This window comes from Chlorocebus sabaeus, chromosome 15 (assembly GCF_047675955.1).
Source record: "Chlorocebus sabaeus isolate Y175 chromosome 15, mChlSab1.0.hap1, whole genome shotgun sequence".
NCBI classification, from domain to species: domain Eukaryota; kingdom Metazoa; phylum Chordata; class Mammalia; order Primates; family Cercopithecidae; genus Chlorocebus; species Chlorocebus sabaeus.
The window spans coordinates 82,074,159-82,086,323 of record NC_132918.1 but is presented as its reverse complement, the minus strand read 5'-3'; the positions used below and the strand labels follow the sequence as shown (position 1 = coordinate 82,086,323).

Below are 12,165 nucleotides of genomic sequence, written 5' to 3'. Positions count from 1 at the left end.
CCAGTCATCCTATGAGCATATATTACTTTTATCATCAGAACATATCTAGGTCATTAAAATCAATTTTTAGTGAGCTTCCCAGAATGTTTTGGAATAACCTCTCTGAGTAATTTGTGACTCTGTCACCCTTGAGTTGAAAGAGAGAGAGAGAGCAGCTCGCGCATGCATGTGTGGGGTGTGTGTGTGTGTGTGTGTTTCCCAAGAGCTCCCCTGCAGAGCAGAGGAGGTATATTTAAGTTAAGCATTCACCTGAATCTGGTGCAGTCTTACCTGGAGGATACATTTATTCCCTTGGGAATTCAAATTTCACCAGCAACTGAGAAAATACAACTCCCATCAGATTCCAAAAGACCTGCTCTGACAAACCAGAAGCCTTTGGCCACCAAACGACCTTGCCTCCCAATGGGCTGAGGCTGAAGCAGATGGTTTAACTGAAACAGAAACTAACTGCTCCTTATTTCCTGAGAAGGCCCTCTGCCTCCTGCCCCTGCAAAAAGGCATTGTGTCCTCTCTTCATCAGGCTGGGATTCAAGGGGTCTTACCTCAGCACTGGGATAGACACCTGGCACCAGGGCTTGGGACAGGCTCAAGGGGGCCAGTCCATTTCAGCTGGGCTCCATGACATTCACCACTTCTCCCTGGACTGCTGGCTGCAAGGCTCTGTGCAATTGGCTCTCCCCTTGCCTGCAGGGGGGAAAAAACAACAACAAAGCGACGTTTACCAGAAGCACGTAGGTTAATACATCCAGGAGGAAAGAGTTTGCTCCTCCCACTGCCAGCTCTGGTCGCTGGTGCTCCTTTCAGAACCACCGCCCTCACCTGGGGCAGCCAGCCTCCTTTCCAGGACCTAAACCAGCTACATGTTCACCCAGACTCATCCCTCTGGGGCTGTACAATTTGAGAGTGAGTTGCAGATCAGGCAAAGCAAACTCAACTACAGTCATGGAATCGTTGTGCTACACACTACTCATGGTAAGAGAAAGCAAGGGTTAGAAAGCTACAGATAGGGCCCAAGACTTGTGTTTAGAGAAGGCCTGCAGACAATGGATTTCCATCAACAACTACATCAAACTTGTTCACAGTCTCCTTTGACCTATAGTATGTTGTTTATGCTGTTACAAATGTGAATTCATGCCTGTAATCCCAGCTACTTGGGAGGCTGAGGCAGGAGCATCGCTTGAACCCGGGAGGCGGAGGTTGCAGTGAGCCAAGATCGCGCCATTGCACTCCAGCCTGGGCAACAAGAGCGAAACTCCGTCTCAAAAAAAAAAGTGAATTTAATTTCTAATTCATTTTGGAAGCATTTTTAACTGATTCTAAATTTTCAACCCATATATTATTATAGTTGTCTGAATAGAGAGCATTTGTTTTTAAAGTAATTGTTTTTCCTTGTGTCAAAAAAATGTATGTTCAATCTATAAATTCTAGAAAATATAATTAAATGAAAAGGACAAAATGTACCTATTCTTTCTTCATCCAAGATAACTATAGATAACATACTCTGCCTGTTTCTTGTTTCTATTTTTCAGATTATTTATAAAGATGTAATAAAGCTGGGCATGGTTTAGTAAGTACTGTGTCATTAAGTAATCTTCAGCAGCATCATTCTAATGGCTACATGATATATGGGTACCATGGGTCTCCAGTGAGCCATGTATAGTACCCCACATAGCTACACCATAAATTGTACCCAACCCTCAAAGGCTGGACATTTAAGTCACCTCTAACCTTTTGTTTTGTTTTGTTTTGTTTTTGGCTAATGGCAAATAGTGTTTGAAACAAAATCTTCCAGGGATCCCCATGATTATTTTCCTCAGACAGTCTTAGGAATAAAATTGTGCTGGGTCAAAGACTTTCCAAATTTTTCAGGCTTCTGAACAGTCTTGGCATGCTACTTTCAGGACTACTGGTACCATAGGAACTGCTCCCAGCAATGAAGAAATGTGCCCATTCCCCTAACACTCCTCTCTCCCCTCCCTCACCCACACATCCTCATTCACCCAGTGTAACCATTTCTAGTGGAAATGAAGGTGGAGTTCTCAAAGTCTGACTTTTCCTTTTTCATGCTCACACTCAGCTCACCCCCAGCCTAAGATAAGACCCACTATGCTAAATGAACTCCGCTAATCAAGCTTAGGAAAGCGGGGTACATGAATGATACTTCGTAAGGAGAGAAAGAGAAACCCATGGAGGGACAGGGGAGTGATAGATACACAAGGACAGTGTCCAGGGCAAAGAAACCCTTCGATACAAAGAGAAACAAGAGGCATCCCATGAGGCAGCAGATGCTGACAGAAAGAACTGCAGCGGAAGAGAGCCATGCAATGGGTGGTAACGTCAGGACCTCACAAAGATTCAGGGCAGAACAGGGTGAACAACAAAGGCATCCGGTGAGACGGAAAAAGAAAAAGTTGCTTGAGGCCTTGGGCACTTTGCTGCCTTTATAATTAATGCTAACAAAACACCACGAGCCAAGGTCACTGTGGGGAAAGAAGAGCAGTCAGGGAAGAGGTCTTAACAGGCAAACAGCTGAGCTAGTGGTCAGCTAGGAGCCACCCACAAGGAGCCTTTCTGGGGGAACAAGAGCAAAGTGTTCCTGGGGCGGGAATGGGGTGGGCACTACTGGGCTGACTGCTCTGCCTCCTTAACAGGAAGGAAGACCCCACTCTCCATCTCTCCCTAGCCAGCCTCTTGTATCTTTCCTTTCACTCCAGGCCACACCTTCAGTGAGAGATGGATAATTCACCTACACAGATAACTAGGTTTCTCAGCCCTGTGACCCAAGCAAAAGGCTTGGGGACCTGTCTCATGCCCCTTTCCAGCTGACCCGCCCCGTGCCCTGCCACTCGCATGCACCCTACACTCCAGTCATAGCAATTTGCAATTCATGAGGGAATGGGTGATTCCTTTCATGCTTAAGTCCTTTGGAAAATGGTTTGCAGATCTCCAATATTTAGGCACGTCATTCTACCTGCCTACCCTGCCCCTACCCCACCTACTCATTCACCTGGACTTCCCCTGATGGACAAAGAGTAGAACTCTCACTTAAAGACAATTCCTCCATACATGAGGAAGCTGGGCCAATCTGACACTCTTTCAAAATTGCAACTATGAAAAAAGACTCTAGTCAGCTGGTGGTAGACCCTGGAGTTAAGGGAAAGATATTGGCGGAACCGTGACAAGCAAATGCCATGCACAAGATCAAGTGATGGGACCGGGCGCAGTGGCTCATGCCTGTAATCCCAGCACTTTGGAAGACCAAGGCGGGAGGATCATCTGAAGTCAGGAGTTCAAGACTAGCTTGGCCAACATGGTGAAACCCTGTCTCTACTAAAAATACAAAAATTAGCCAGGCATGGTGGCGTACACCTGTAATCCCAGTTTCTAGGAGGCCGAGGCAAAAGAACTGCTTAAATCCAGGAGGTGGAAGTTGCAGTGAGCTGAGATCAAGTCACTGCACTCCAGCCTGGGCGACAGAGTGAGACTCTCTCTCGAAAAAAAAAAAAAAAAAAGATCAAGCGATGGAGCTACAGGGGGCTCTACGGAAGGAGAGGAAGCTGGCCTACAAAGAGAGCAGGGCAGAGGCCCAGGGAGAGGTCACAGGACACCAGGCAGGCCCAGGACAGCAGGTATGTAGTGAGTCCAGTGGCCGTGAGGCTCGTCTGTGCACACTTCTTACTCCTGCACGCCCTCCCTGACCCCCTTCAATTTGGGAGGGTGTCTCTGGTTCTTGCAACCAAATTGTTCCACGTACAACAGTCTCTCCAAGGCCCTGAGGCTGTAGCAATCTTGGGCTGGGAAATCAGAACGGAAAGAGCAGGACTTATTTCCAGCTCTGCTCAACACAGCAAATCTATGCAAACTAGAGGCCTGGTACTGAGGGGCAGGTGCTGCAAGTAACCCAGCCTGTGAGGCCCAGGCAGGAAAAGAGTTAACATGGGCCTGGATTTCTTCCTCTTGTGCAAGAGCTTGGTTTAAATGGGCTCTGGGGTCCCAGCTAGCTCTGGTTCCTGAAGCCTAAGGGGGCTCTAAGTGAGACTGGGGGCTCCCCTATGGCCTAGTGCATGTCTTGGGCAGGGCTTGGGCCATCCATTGTAAGCACTCAAAGTCTTTTTAAAACAAAAAAAATTTTTTCTCAAATTTGTAGCTGAATTTAGATAGATAATCAAAATCTACTGGATGGGGCCAGACGCAGTGGCTCATGCCTGTAATCCAGCACTTAGGGAGGCCGAGACTAAGACGGGTGGATCACCTGAGGTCCGGAGTTCAAGACCAGCCTGGCCAACATGGTGAAACCCCACCTCTACTAAAAATACAAAAATTAGCCAGGCGTGATGGTGGGCGCCTGTAATACCAGCTACGCGGAAGGTTGAGGCAGGAGAATCACTTGAGCCCAGGAGGCGGAGGTTGCAGTGAGCTGAGATAGTGTCACTGCACTCCAGCCTGGGCAACAGAGTGACACTCCATCTCAAAAAAAAAAAAAAGAAAACAAAAATCTACTGATAGGGCCATGCTAGACTGCTAAAGTGTAGTCGGATGACTCTTCTATTTTAAATTCTAAAGTTGTTTTTTTTTCTATTGAGTAGATTATATAACTTCCTCCTATCGCCATACTGGGCACTGCAGATTCAGCTGATCACAGGCTCTGCACGCCTCCCACCTACTCACATGCTTCCTGGCCGCTTTAACACAGTTTCCACTTAATTCACAACCCCCTGTAATCTGTCACCACAAGTTCCGCTCTCTGAGCTCCCTCCTATCCCACAAGGGTCACTGGGCCTGACATCCAGATTTGGTTTCTCTACTTTCCTCTCGAGGCCCAGTCAGCCAAGATTGTGCTCAACTCCTTCCTTGTGCTCAGGGCCTGTTCTCTGCTTTATCTCTTGGGGCACTGTACTCTCCCCCAACCCTAGAGCCCCTGGCAGCAGCTCAGCCAATCCCCTTTCTCCTCCACCCTTAGACCCAGAAGCACCTAGATGACACAGAAGATGATTCTAAGGAAGAGGGTGGCTAAATGAGAGGCTGCCTTGGGCACAGTGACTCCTTCTTGCCACCAGCAAGTGCTTCCTTCAAGTAAGTGTACAATGTGTGAGGTACCGACCACAGACCCAGAACCAGGATTTGGAGAGCCCACCAGGTACCAAGGAACCCAAAGAAGTTCATAAATTGAGCCAAGAATTTCATGGCCCAGCCTCTCAAAGCAGAACCATTGCTCAAGGGCTCTATGTTGAGTCAGAGAACAGGTTCACCTGTCACAGGAGTAAGGCTGTGGCCCCAAGCCCCTGGCTTCAAGAAGCAATCCCCACTCAGCACACTGGAGCCTTAGGGTGAGATAGCCCTTTTAACCCTGGAGCCATTCTTCCACATTGTCTGAGATGTGAGCAACGGTTCTGATGATGTTTGAATATGGAAGCTAAATAAGCTAAGAGCTTTTATTGATCCTTGTGCATAAAACATTCCAGAATCTGGGTCTCTACAAATCTGCTGAACACAGCAGTCAAATCAGAAGACACTGCACCCAAAACACAATAAGAACGTCTGCTAAGATAAGGAGACCTCCCGGATTATTTCTGTCCCCCTCTTCCTCTCCCAGGGCTCACATCCCTTCTTGATGGTTCATGTGGGGAGCCCAGATCCAACATTACGGGGCTCCTGTTCTAGACTTAATAATATTCACCACAAATGTTCATTTATTTTTAGTTTCAATTTTTTTTTTTAGCAACTACTATGTGCCAAGATAAGATCCATTATGCCGGGCGCTTTATGTACTAAGTTATTCATTTATTCCTCACACAATCCTATGAAGCAAGGAATGTTTTCTCCATTTTCAGATGAGGTGACGACAGCTTTAGTGACCAGCCCAGGCACAAAGCAGGTAAGTGACTAAGCCAGAGTTCCACACACAAAGCTGCCTCCCACAGCTGCCTTCCAGGGGCTTTTCTCTATCTTCCCTCTAGTGCTAGGCCAAGAGATTTCAGCAAAGAGCTGAAACTAAGTATGAGTTGCACAGTGAGGACATGGGTGAGCTCTAACAAAAAGAGAAATGGTGTCTGCATTTAGAGAACCAGAAAAGGGAAGTTCTTCTGCCAGTGCCATATGCAAAATTTCCAAAGGAGGGTGCCTCTGCACATTTGTTTGATGGTGTTGTTAACATGTTCTCTAGAGCAAACAATTATTCAGCTTTGATTGCATGCCTATTTTAGGTGCCAATCTGGATACAGGGGGAGACACTGAGCCTTTATTTATTTATATCTTTATTTATTTATTTATTTATTTATTTATTTATTTATTTTGAGACGGAGTCTCACTTTGTCACCCCAGCTGGAGTGCAGTGGCACAATCTCAGCTCACCGCAACCTCCGCCTCCCACGTTCAAATGATTCTCCTGCCTCAGTCTCCCGAGCAGCTGGGATTACAGGCACCTGCCACCACACCTGGCTAATTTTTGATATTTTTGGTAGTGACAGGGTTTCACCATGTTGGCCAGGCTGGTCTCGAACTCCTGACCTCAAGTGATCCACCAGCCTCGGCCTCCCAAATACTAGGATTACAGGCATGAGCCACAGTGCCCAGCACAGTGAGCCCTTTTTCAAATCAAAGCAACACACACCTGTGATTTTTAAGGTCCAGTGGTACTGCAAGGCTTGTAAGGAGAAACAGCAGGCCCTGCCCCACCCTCCACATCCCTAATTCTGTCTTTCAACTCCTGTATCTATTTCCAGAGTCATCTCAGTGTATCTAAATAGCACGCTTATAGTTTTTCAATATTAGACATTATTCATAGACTTTCTATTATAGAAAATAAGGATTTAGCTCCTTACCACCATTCCATATACCACCTCTCCTGTCTCACATTCTCCTAATAGTTACACCATTTTTAAGTCAACACTAATAAGTTACATTATTTTGTCAAGTAATTATTAAGTTACATTATTACAACCAGATAAATTATCGTTCATAGCTGAGTCATGTGTGGTGTTATGATTAATTCCTTTCATGTACATTTCTTAGTTGCCATTTGTAGAGTCCATTATCGCCTCAGTTGTTTGTTTGCTTAACTTTCTATGTACTTGTCACAAATTCAGCCCTCAACATTCCAACAAAATTATAAAACTCATCACAGTACACCAAACATACCGTTATGTACTCATCTTTTTCTTAATTCTTAAAAATCTCCCTTCTGGAACCTTCCATTCTCCTCCTTCAACCTGAAGTGGTTGCTCTCTGTGCTTAAAGGAAGATCCCATTTATTCTTAGTTTACTCTCTAGTTTTGGAGAAACAGATGCATCATAGATTCCTCAAAAAAGGCTGTGTGGGAGATAAAATCATTGAGACTTCCCATACCTGAAAATGCCATTATTCCACCCTCATATTTGATTAATAATTTGTCAGGATATAATTTCTCAGTTGGAAATACTATCCTCTCAGAATTTAAGGAATGGCTTCATTGTCTCCTAGCTTCTGTAGAGACAGATGATGTCAATCATATTTCTATTCTTATATATAATCCATTTGTTTTGGGGGGAATTCTCTCCTGTCGAGAAGCTTTTCTTCCAGCGTGTGTCTTTTTCTCAAGTCATAGCCCCGGGTACTCAAGCGGGCTTTTCAATGTCCTTCAGTGCTCAAAGTTTTTCTTATATTATTTCTTTAATAAATTTTCCCTTTCATTGTCTCTATTCTCTTTTTCTGCAAGTCTTACTATTCTGATGTTGGGCTTCTTAGAATAATCCTTTTTTATTTTTCTCTTCTTTTCTTTTAGTTGGGAGGGACAGGGTCCTACTCTGTTGCCCATGCTGGAGTGCAGTGGTACAACATCAGTTCACTGCAGCCTCAACCTCCTTGGCTCAAGTGATCCTCCCACCTCAGCCTCACAAGTTGCTGGAACTATAGGCATGCACCACCATGTCTGGCTAATTTTTGTATTTTTTAGTAGAGGTGAGGTTTCACCATGTGGCCAGGCTGGTCTCAAACTCCTGGGTCCAAATGATCCGCTCACCTTGGCCTCCCAAAACTCTGGGAATACAGGCACCCAGCACATTTTCTTTCTTTCTTTGACTTTCTGCAAGGTTCCATAAGTTTTCTTCAATTCTATATTCCAAACCCTCTACTGATTTATTCTTCTATCACACTTTTAATTTCCAGAAGTTCTTTCTTAGTCTCTGAATACTCCTCTTTGTTGCACATTGCTTTTATTTTATTCATGCAACATATTCTCTTATCTCTCTCAGACTAGTAATTACAGGTTTTGTGACGTTTTCTTCTGCTCCCCTATATTTTCTCTATTTCTTGTGAGTTTCTAGTGTTTCTCTTTTAATTTCCGCCTTTTATTTTTCAAACTTTTCTCAAATATCTGGTTATCATTAGCTGTCTTTTTAAATTGAAAAGTGAGACACTAAAAACTGACCGGATGTTCTGTGTGCATGATCAGTACTTCTGAACTGGTGGATCTTGCGGGAGGGTGATTGTGAGTCAGCTGTACATTCTGTTTGGAACACCCTAAATATCAATATCTACAGGCTTTTTCTCTTGGGCTGTTAAGTTTATACAGAAAGACTCCTCTAGCCTCATGACTAGGGAAAGCAGAATCTGACTCTAGTATCCAGCACCGTGTGACAGAAGCAGAAAAAGTGCTGGGAGCAGCGAGAGACCTCACTGGTGAGCGTGTAGGCTTTCCCTCATTCCCTCTGGTATAGAACGGCGTTTCACATATGCCCTTCTTAGCCTGGCCTGCTGTGCCTGATCTTAATCAGGTCTTAAAACTGAGCATGTTCCTGGAAAGAGCCTTAAAGGAAATATTAATTACCAGGAAGAAAAAAAATACACACACACACACATTTTACAGGCATAGATTTATAAGGAGTCTCACATCAGTCCAAATCAGCTTTTGCCACCAAATGGGTTAAGAATAAAGCTTCACTTTCACAAATTTTTGGACTTGAAAGTTGCAGATAAGGGCTTGTTTGTGTATGCATTTCCTACAGCTCCAGTCACACTTGGGACATTTTTCACAGGGATTTTTCTCACTCTGTGGGGCCGGCTGCTTGCAACAAGATACGAAAAAAAATGAGGTAGTTGAGATGTGGGTGCAGGGGGAAGGCCAGGCTCCACAGACAGACGATCTAAGGACACAGTCACTTGGCAGATTTGAGTCCTAGTTCTACGCTAGCAAGCTGTGTTACTCTGAAAAACTTGCTTAACTTCTCTGCGCCTCAAAAATCACAAGCATTCCTACACACCAGCAAAACATAAGCAGAGAGCCAAATCATGAATGAACTCCCATTCACCATTGCTACGAAGAGAATAAAATACCTTGGAATACTCCTAACAAGGGAAGTGAAGGACCTCTTCAAGGAGAACTACAAACCACTGCTCAAGGAAATAAGAGAGGACACAGGTTGGGCAAGGTGGCTCATGCCTGTAATCTCAGCACTTTGGGAGGCTGAGGTGGGCGGATCACAAGGTCAAGAGATCGAGACCATCCTGGCCAACCTGGTGAAATCCCGTCTCTACTAAAAATACAAAAATTAGCTGGGCGTGATGGCACGCACCTGTAGTCCCACCTACTCAGGAGGCTGAGGCAAGAGAATCGCTTGAACCCGGGAGGTGGAGGTTGCAGTGAGACAAGATCACACCACTGCACTCCAGCCTGGGTAACAAGAGTGAGACTACGTCTAAAAAAAAAAAGAGAGAGAGAGAGGACACAAACAAATGAAAAAACGTTCTGTGCTTGTGGATAGGAAGAAAGAATATCATGAAAATGGCCATACCACCCAAAATAATTAATAGATTAAATGCTATTCCCATTAAACCACCATTGATATTCTTCACAGAATTAGAAAAAACACTACTTTAAAATTCATATGGAACCAAAAAAGAGCCCATATAGCCAAGACAATCCTAAGCCAAAAGAACAAAGCTGGAGGCATCCCACCACCTGATTTCAAACTATACTACAAGGCTACAGTAACCAAAACAGCATGGTACTAGTACAGAAACAGACACACAGACCAATGGGACAGCATAGAGGTCTCAGAAATAAGACCACACATCTACAAGCATCTGATCTTTGCCAAACCTGACACAAACAAGCAATGGGGAAAGGATTCCCTATTTAATAAATGGTGCTGGGAAAATCGACTATCCATACACAGAAAATTGAAAACGGACCCCTTCCTTATACCTTATACAAAAATTAACTCAAGATGGATTAAAGACTTAAATGTAAAACCCAAAACTATAAAAACCCTAGAAGAAAATCTAGGCAATACCATTGAGGACATCAGCAGAGGCAAAGATTTCACAACAAAATCATCAAAAGCAATTACAACAAAAGCAGAAATTGACAAATGGGATCTGATTAAACTGAAGAGCTTCTGCACAGCAAAAGAAACTATCATCAGAGTGAACAGACAACCTATAGAATGAGAGAAAATTTTTGCAATCTATCCATTTGACAAAGGTCTAATATCCAGAATCTACAAGGAACTTAAACAAATTTTCAAGAAAAAACCCCATTAAAAAGTGGGCAAAGGACACAAACAGACATTTCTCAAAATAAGACATTTATGTGGCCAACAAACATATGAAAAAATGCTCAACATCACAGATCATTAGAAAAATGCAAATCAAAACCACAACAAGATACCATCTCATGCCAGTCAGAATGGCAATTAGTAAAGTCACAAAACAACAGATGTTGATAAGCCTATGAAGAAATAGGATCGCTTTTACACTGTTGGTGGGAATGTAAATTAGTTCAACCATTGTGGAAGACAGTGTGGTGATTCCTCAAAGATCTAGAACCAGAAATACCATGTAACCCAGCAATCCCATTACTGTGTATATACTCAAAGGAATATAAATCCTTTTATTATAAAGATACATGGACGCATAAGTTCATCGCAGCACTATTCGCAATAGCAAAGATAGGGAATCAACCCAAATGTCCATCAATGATAGACTGGATAAAGAAAATGGGATACATATACACCATGGAATACTATGCAGCCATAAAAAGAAAAGAGATCAAGTCCTTTGCAGGGACATGGATGGAGCTGGAAGCCATCATCCTCAGCAAACTAACACAGGAAGAGAAAATCAAACACCATCTGTTCTCATTTATAACTAGGAGATGAAGAATAAGAACACATGGACACAGGGAGGGGAGCAACACACACTGGGGCCTGTCAGGGGGCCTGGGGGAGGGAGAGCATCAGGATAAATAGCTAATGTATGTGGGGCGTAATACCTAGGTGATGGGTTGATAGGGGCAGCAAACCACCATGGCACATGTTTACCTATGTAACAAACCCACACATCCTGCACATGTATCCTGGAACTTTTAATAAAATAAAATAAAATAAAATTTTAAAAAACCTCTCTGTGTCTCAGTTTCCTCATGTACAAATTTTGGGTTATTCCAACTAATTTTGAAGTGTCATTGTGAGGATTTTGTTAAATTCAGCCAACAAATGTGGATGATGCCTCTGATTCCTGAGGCATTGCTCTGGGTCCTAAAGAAATAGCTGTGAGCAAAAGAGATAACATCCTTGCCCTCGCGGAAGCAAGTTCCTAGTGAGAACAGACACAGGGTAATAACTCAGATGGCCACCTACGCTATTGAGGAGCAACGAGGCGAGGCGGGATAAAAGGGAGAGAGTCAAGTATGACAGTGAGAGGAGACAGGCATGAGATTATAATCTTATATAAGGCTGTCAAATGGCCTGTTTGACAAGGTGACATTTAAATAGAAACCTGAAGAAGAGATGAAAACAATGGGATACATGAAGGAAGGTGTCCTGCCTGGAGGAAGCAGTGGAAAGGCTCTGAGACCAAAGTGTGCTTTATGTCTGAGGAGTAGGCTCAGTGAGGTGAAGCAGAATGAAGGGGTGGAAAAGAGCAGGAGATGAAGTCTGCAGGATCTGAAGTTTGGGTCACACAGAACCCTGTAGGCCTTTCTAAGAACTGGCTCTGAGTAAAAGAGGAAGCCTTTGTTGGTTTTTTGAGCAGAAGAATGACATATTACTACAGTTTTTAAAATGATCACTCTGGTTACTGTTTTGAGAACATACCACAAGATTCTAAGCAGGAAGCTCAGTTATGAAACGATTCTAAGAGAAGAAACAGGTCTTCTGTCCTGAACCAACAGGAATTTGATGGATTGA

At 43.8% G+C, this 12,165-nt stretch overlaps 1 protein-coding gene across 2 annotated transcripts in view; it reads right to left on the bottom strand.

The window, feature by feature from the left end:
* The window catches only part of ST6GAL1 (ST6 beta-galactoside alpha-2,6-sialyltransferase 1), a 141,881-nt gene that overhangs the window by 106,340 nt on the left and 23,376 nt on the right, over positions 1 to 12,165 (bottom strand). For both annotated transcript variants that reach the window (XM_073023745.1, XM_008009490.3), the window contains exon 2: positions 543 to 684. The gene's annotated coding sequence lies outside the window, so the exon portion shown is untranslated. The remainder of the gene's footprint in view (positions 1 to 542; positions 685 to 12,165) is intronic.